A 6,503-nucleotide genomic window follows, 5' to 3' on the forward strand; every position below is an offset into this window, starting at 1 on the left:
TGTACCTGTAGTAAAATTATTTCTCAAAACACTGATGGTTCACAGGTTTGGTCACTATGAAGGTATCAAATAAAACAAAACTGAAATAAAATCAGAAAGAGACAGAGGGAAAAGAAAGGGCTTTCCTTATTTAGTTTAAGATAGGAGATATAACTATGCAGTTGTTGCTTGTTCAAAGGAATGCTGCAGCAGGGTCATAAACCTAGGGAGACTGTTAGCTAAGATAGCAGGGACACATCAAACATCTCAAAGTAAATAAGCAGAAGCAATAGGAAGTGTTTCTAGTCTTCTCAGGGCCTATGGCATGGTGACAGTGACCGTACCTCATGTAGCAGGCCCGACTGCTAAGGAGTAAGGAGGGGTGTAGAACAGAGAGGAATCAGGCTACTAAGGAGACAGTGGTTCCTAGAACTGCTATAATCCTATACAGAGAGGGAAGATAGTGATTGTCAGATACACTAAAATAAGGTGAAAGAAAAAATTAAAATATCCTAATAGCTTTAGGAAAATAAAAGGAAAAGTAAATAACTTGCTTTAATTAAATTGGTGACTTAATTAAAATCAACTTAGCTGAATTGGTACATTCAAGCTAAACAAAGGTAAATAAATGAAATAAAATCAAAGAGAGGTAGAACAGAGTCAAAATTAAAGTAACACAGTTAAAACCAAAGTATGTGAGGAGGGGCCAACCTAACTGAGTCTACACAGAAAGTAATAGCACAAACAAGAGGTGAGAAAAGACGTTATTGAACGTTACACTTTACACTCACACATCTAAATCTTAGTCGGATGCCAACAGCTAACAGCTAACAATTGATGTAAAGGCCTTAGCTTATGTGCCTGTACGGCTGCTAAAGAGTAAGACTTGGCTACACTCAGTTCTGTTCAGTTTACACAAGGGTCTGTGACATGTGCTGTTATCAGATTGAACCAGAAGAGACTGCTCTCAAGTTCCGGGGTCAGACGTTGCTAAGAGACCGATGCTTGTTTACAACAATGAACAAGCTGAGCAGAAATTACACTGCTGTGGAACATTTGTGGGAAACTTATGGGCAGTGAGTTATGACTTATCGCATACATCTTATTTCACAAATCAAAACAACACATTCACTTCACAGACAATGGCAAATTACTAGTTAGCAAAGCTAGAATTACACCATTAATTCGCTATTCCATCACATAATCTTAATGGTTACAGTGATGTGCGATAGTTACAAGAATGCCTTAGGGAAAGAAATTATGAACATCGCTCAAATCACCATTAAAATAACTATACCATAGGAAGATTTTTTTCATCGCTTAGTTTTAATATCAATGCAAGTGGGATTTCTTTGCCATGCAGATTATTTAATGCTGCTAATCTGAAATTTCCTTGTCAGACAAGATTTATGCATTTAAAGCTGAAAGTGGGGGTTTCTTTGCCCAAGATCAGGTTAATTTATTCATTTATGGGGGCTGCTAATCTGAGACTTCTTTGTCAGAGAAGACTTGCACATTTAAAGCTAAAAGTGGGGAAATTAGGATTTCTTTGCTAATATCAGGTTAGTTTCTTAGGGCACATTCAAGCTATAATCTATCTGACTTTATCAGAAGCTGCATGTGTAAGATGTTAATAAAATTTATGAGACAAACACACAAGTTTGATATTGAATCTGTTTGCAAATAATGTTTAAAGGATTGTCACCATTCTCCACCATATTTTTGTAAATTAGCTCAAAAGGGATATGTATATAAATAATTACAATTAATTATGATTAATTACAATTATTTATACCAGGTTCCAGTAGTAACTGTAGCAGAATTAAATTTCCATCAACTAATATGTTTGTCCAGCGAACATTCAGTATAATTTTTATATCAACCCTAAGAAATCAGAATCAAAACTCATGTAATTTGTGCACAAGAGTTTTATTAATGAAGGACTAACACATAACTAATCTAAACAAACAAACATGAAATCACTCATACATGGGGGAAGGGTCAGTGAAAAGCCATTAGAGAGACAAGAGAATGAAGCTATGAGAAGAGTCAGTTAACCACCTGATTGAAACCATCAGTGCTGTCTACAGCTTATACTAAACCTCTGTTTGTTTAGTTAAATGTACGGTTCTAGCATTGCCTTGGTCATTGAACAAGTGTCTGAATGCAGTCTCGGGTGAAAGTCTTGATGATTTGGAGCAGTGGTGGTTTTGGAATCGCAATCATGTTCTTCCATGTCCGAAGAGTGATGAACTCCAAAGATGTTCTGACTCGATGGTGACTGGGAGTTTCTTCCCAAAACAGTGAAGAAGAACCAAGAGCTGAGAGAAAGACCCAGCTGAAATCCTGTGATCTTTGGGGAATGGAAAGACAAGGCCGCAAGGCCTGGCGTAAGCTTAGGGAAGTCCCGAAGAGTTCTAGCTCATCTTCTTAGGTTCTAAAAGAACCACTGTCTGAGTCACTCATGTGAGACGAGTGAAGAAACTAAAATGAAAACGCACAAAACTTTGTGGTCGAGAGCCACAGCTCTATATGTTGGAGCCTCCCGGGCACGCCCTGTGCCGGATCAGGCTCCCCGTGAGTCCTTCCCAAGTGGCAACCCCCCGGTCTCCCTCTTGAAGCCAAAACGGAAGTGACTAAAACTGCAATTCATCGACTGGCCGCTAGAGGCTGGCTGCAAAAAGGAGTCAATCCCATAGACTCCCCATGTTAAAATGCCCAACTTCACAGCAGAAAAAAATGTGTTTACAGCCTGGTTCAAAAAGTGGTTTTGGTCTATATAGCTAATTTTGCCCTTCATGTCAACTCTGAGGGGGGGTGAATTTTGTTATAACTCATCCGTTTAATTTATATTAAGCCTTAAAGTTCTGCATAATTTAGGGCGTGGCCACTTAAGTGACAGGTGGATTGCCGCTGCTGTCACCACTGTCGCGCTCGGCGGGCGTAGTTTCAGCAACCAGATTATCCGGGAGTGACGTGCAGTGACGCGATTCCAAGATGGCAACGGCTAAGTCCCGCCCACTAAGAGCTTCAAAAATGCTCTTTGGAAACCTACGGGTGACATCACGGACACTACGTCCATGTTTTTTACAGTCTATGGTCCTTCCACACAGACAGCAATTGGAAGATTTTTCATAAGAAAGAGAAGAGAGCTCGGGGGATCACTCATGCCTTTAAGGTCTTTGGAAGCTATACCTCCAGGAAGTCCAAGAGCCAATGGTGACTTTCACTTTTGGGGGGGGGAGTTTATGACTCTTTGTCTGTGAGCATGGTTTTTGCATATGGACTTCGACTGGGTGTTGATGCAAAAACTACTAAGGATTTTTAAAACACTAATATGTTGCATAGGTATCAACATATAATATACACCATCATTTAGATCATCAAAATACAAATTCAAGGAGACCAAACAAGGCATAGGTAAGATATACTACACTAGAGATCAATCATAACAAATGCATATAACAGAATACAATGAAAAACACAAAATACATGGCAGTAATAATATAAACAATGACCTGGGCCTGTGTGTGATAGGAAGGTCAAATAAAGGTTTGTCTGTGAATGAATAGGAAAGAATCCATTTCTATAGGCATTGTGTCTTTCCTATGGACAAATTTAGTGTGCTCTGCTTGTATTCATTTGAGCAATAAAACCCATGTTATCAGATGGTAGCCCTGGCAACTGAGCCCTTTTGCAGTGTTAGTTGCTTTGGGGGATTGTCTCTAGAACTCCAGCATATAGCTAGCTTGTTGGTTTTAAAGATTATTTGTTAACCCATTAACTCATACAGTCACACCTGTGTGATCATTCTTGGCTGGTCCCTGAAGCGTACAATCACACTGGTGTGATTCGAATGTTCAGTGCATCACATGATCAACTGCTTAATTCAAATCTGCTTTGGCGCTTTGGCTGGCGCAGAGCCAGATCAGATGCGCTGAGCACTTGTCATATTATCACAACTATTCAGTATTTTCAACCATATAATGCTAATTTTAGGTTTCAGACATTTAAAAACACATAAGTCCTAGTAAAACGATGCATTTATAGTTTGCAAAATACACGCTGATGTCCATGGAAGCAGCAATAATGATCCTTAGAAATGTAATTTGACGACATGTTTTATTGATATCATATACGCAGCATTAAACAGGTAATTATAACTTTTACTCTGCTCTCCTCCCAGCTCACCAGAGATGTACTTTAATGTTTTTCGGGAGGAAGAGATGAATTTGTGTCTTGTAAATCCCACAGCTCAGATTCAGCATGACCTAACATGGTGGTGCCCATCACTCGGCATACATCAACTAACGCGCTCATATCCGCATCTCATTGTCCCTTGGTGTTGAGGACAATTTGAATCTGCATACCTTGGTGTAGTCGCTCTTGTTTGTTAATGAAGTTTAACTGTGATCTTGGGTGTGTGATTGGTACACTACCACATTTGCCTCATTTAAATTTCTTGAGAGACTTGCTCATTACACAATTTCGGTAAAGATTACAAATTATTGGTATGATTGCCCGTGAACGCAAAACACAAGTTAACACAAAGTTATATATATATAACTCCATGAGACCTTATGAAATGTAGGTTAACATCACAAACTATAAAATGTAATGTATATTTTACAAGAATAAAACCATGGTTGATTTTCATAACAGGTAAACACATGCACATTTCCTTGATTTAACCAGCTGCATAATATGATGGCGAGAGTCTGCCTTTATTAGAAAGCTTAATATCACGTCAGTTCTTGCTTTCAGAATCGGCAAATCTGCTGTGGCATTCCATCACAAAAATCAATAATTAATCGCACAGCCCTAGGTGAAGCTCAAACAGAATGGTATGCTGACCAGGCATGGACAGAGAAAATGTTAAGACTGCCTAACCTGTCTTGCAACTGGAAAATTGAGCAAGGTGGTACCTGCAGTCATACTAGCTGTCTCTCCATAAAGTAGCTGTGTCTGGCCACAAAACAGTGGGAATCTGCACCATGCCTTCACCCCACTGAAATGGGAAACCAAAACACCTCAGGTTGGCAGACAATATATCTTTCTATCAACCCCATTGAAACAAAGTTGCCTCTTGGACAGCATGTGATCCAAATTCAGTTCTCTGCAGCTTATATAGCCAAACACACACAAAATTGTGTCAAAATGCAACTCTTGCTAAATATAAAAAAAAATTTAAACTTATTAATAAGATTTTTTTTTCAGTTTAACCAATTTCTTATTTGCCCTACTGTTTATAATTTGTTTCAGTCTATAAAAATTAAAAGACAAACCAGAAAGAAACAACTGAAGTCATAAAAATGCATTTAAACTCACCAATAAGATGCCACAAACACAAAGTGACCAAAATCTGTGAAACATCTTCAAAGGTTTCAGTCTATAAAAATGAAAAGACAAACTCTTCAAAAAATGAATGATGTGCTGATGTGAAGCTCCTCTGTAGTAAAATGAATTGACCAACATCTAAAATAGGCCTAAGCTTCCTGTAGATCAATTACATCATTTTCAACATGAAATAGGCTGACTCACAACGTGTTAGAAGTGTTTTAAAGGGGTTATCGGATGCCCATTTTGTTGATATGATTCTTTAGGGTCTTAATGAAAAGTCTATAATATACGTTGGTTAAAAATTCTCAATGGTTCTGAGAAACAACATTCTTTTTACCTTGTCAAAATGAGCTCTGCAAAAATCATCTCATTCTAAGGGGTTGTTCCTTTAAATGCAAATGAGCTCACCCCACCCCTCTCTTCTCTCTTTGGACTGATGAGCCTGTTTACTTTAGCTGCATTTAGCAGCATTTGTTTAGCTGCTAAACTTCCTAACTACCATGTTATAAGGGATAGCGGCCGCAAAAAATCATAAAAAACTTCACTTACTTCTGCTGTAAGTGAAGCTGGATCATGAATGATTCACGCAAACATAGACGGATATATGTAGATCGGAAGCCACATTCTCTTCACAAACAAACATAATCCACTGCATCTTCAGCGGCTCAGATGTCGGGAGTAAATGACGACCACTGTGTTCATTATTACATCCAGCAACACAACACCTCAATTGCTCAGTCTAACTTACATCCCTGCTCTGGCATCGAAACAATGTAGGTTACTGGACTGTGACAGCTGGTCTGAGGTAAGACGCTCATGTCAATCAACTATGGTGGGAGCGGCCTCTGTCAGTGTGATGCCATAATGACAGGCATCTGAGAATGGCTCGATTTGAAAAAGGGAATATTATTTTTACAGTTTATTTAAAAATCATGCATGGATTTTTAACATTATAGGGTAGTTTTGTACATACAATGTGTCGTAATGTTCTTAGACGTGATGTGTGGTATAAGTATAATGGTGACATACTCGGAATTTGTGCACTGCATTTAACCCATCCAAGTGCGTGCACACACACACACACACACACACCATGAACACACACCTGGAGCAGTGGGCAGCCCAGGGAGCAGTTGGGGGCTCTGTGCCTTGCTTAAGGGACTCACCTCAGTCATGGTATTAAG

The sequence above is a fragment of the Labeo rohita genome, chromosome 22, assembly GCF_022985175.1.
Source record: "Labeo rohita strain BAU-BD-2019 chromosome 22, IGBB_LRoh.1.0, whole genome shotgun sequence".
Lineage (NCBI taxonomy): Eukaryota > Metazoa > Chordata > Actinopteri > Cypriniformes > Cyprinidae > Labeo > Labeo rohita.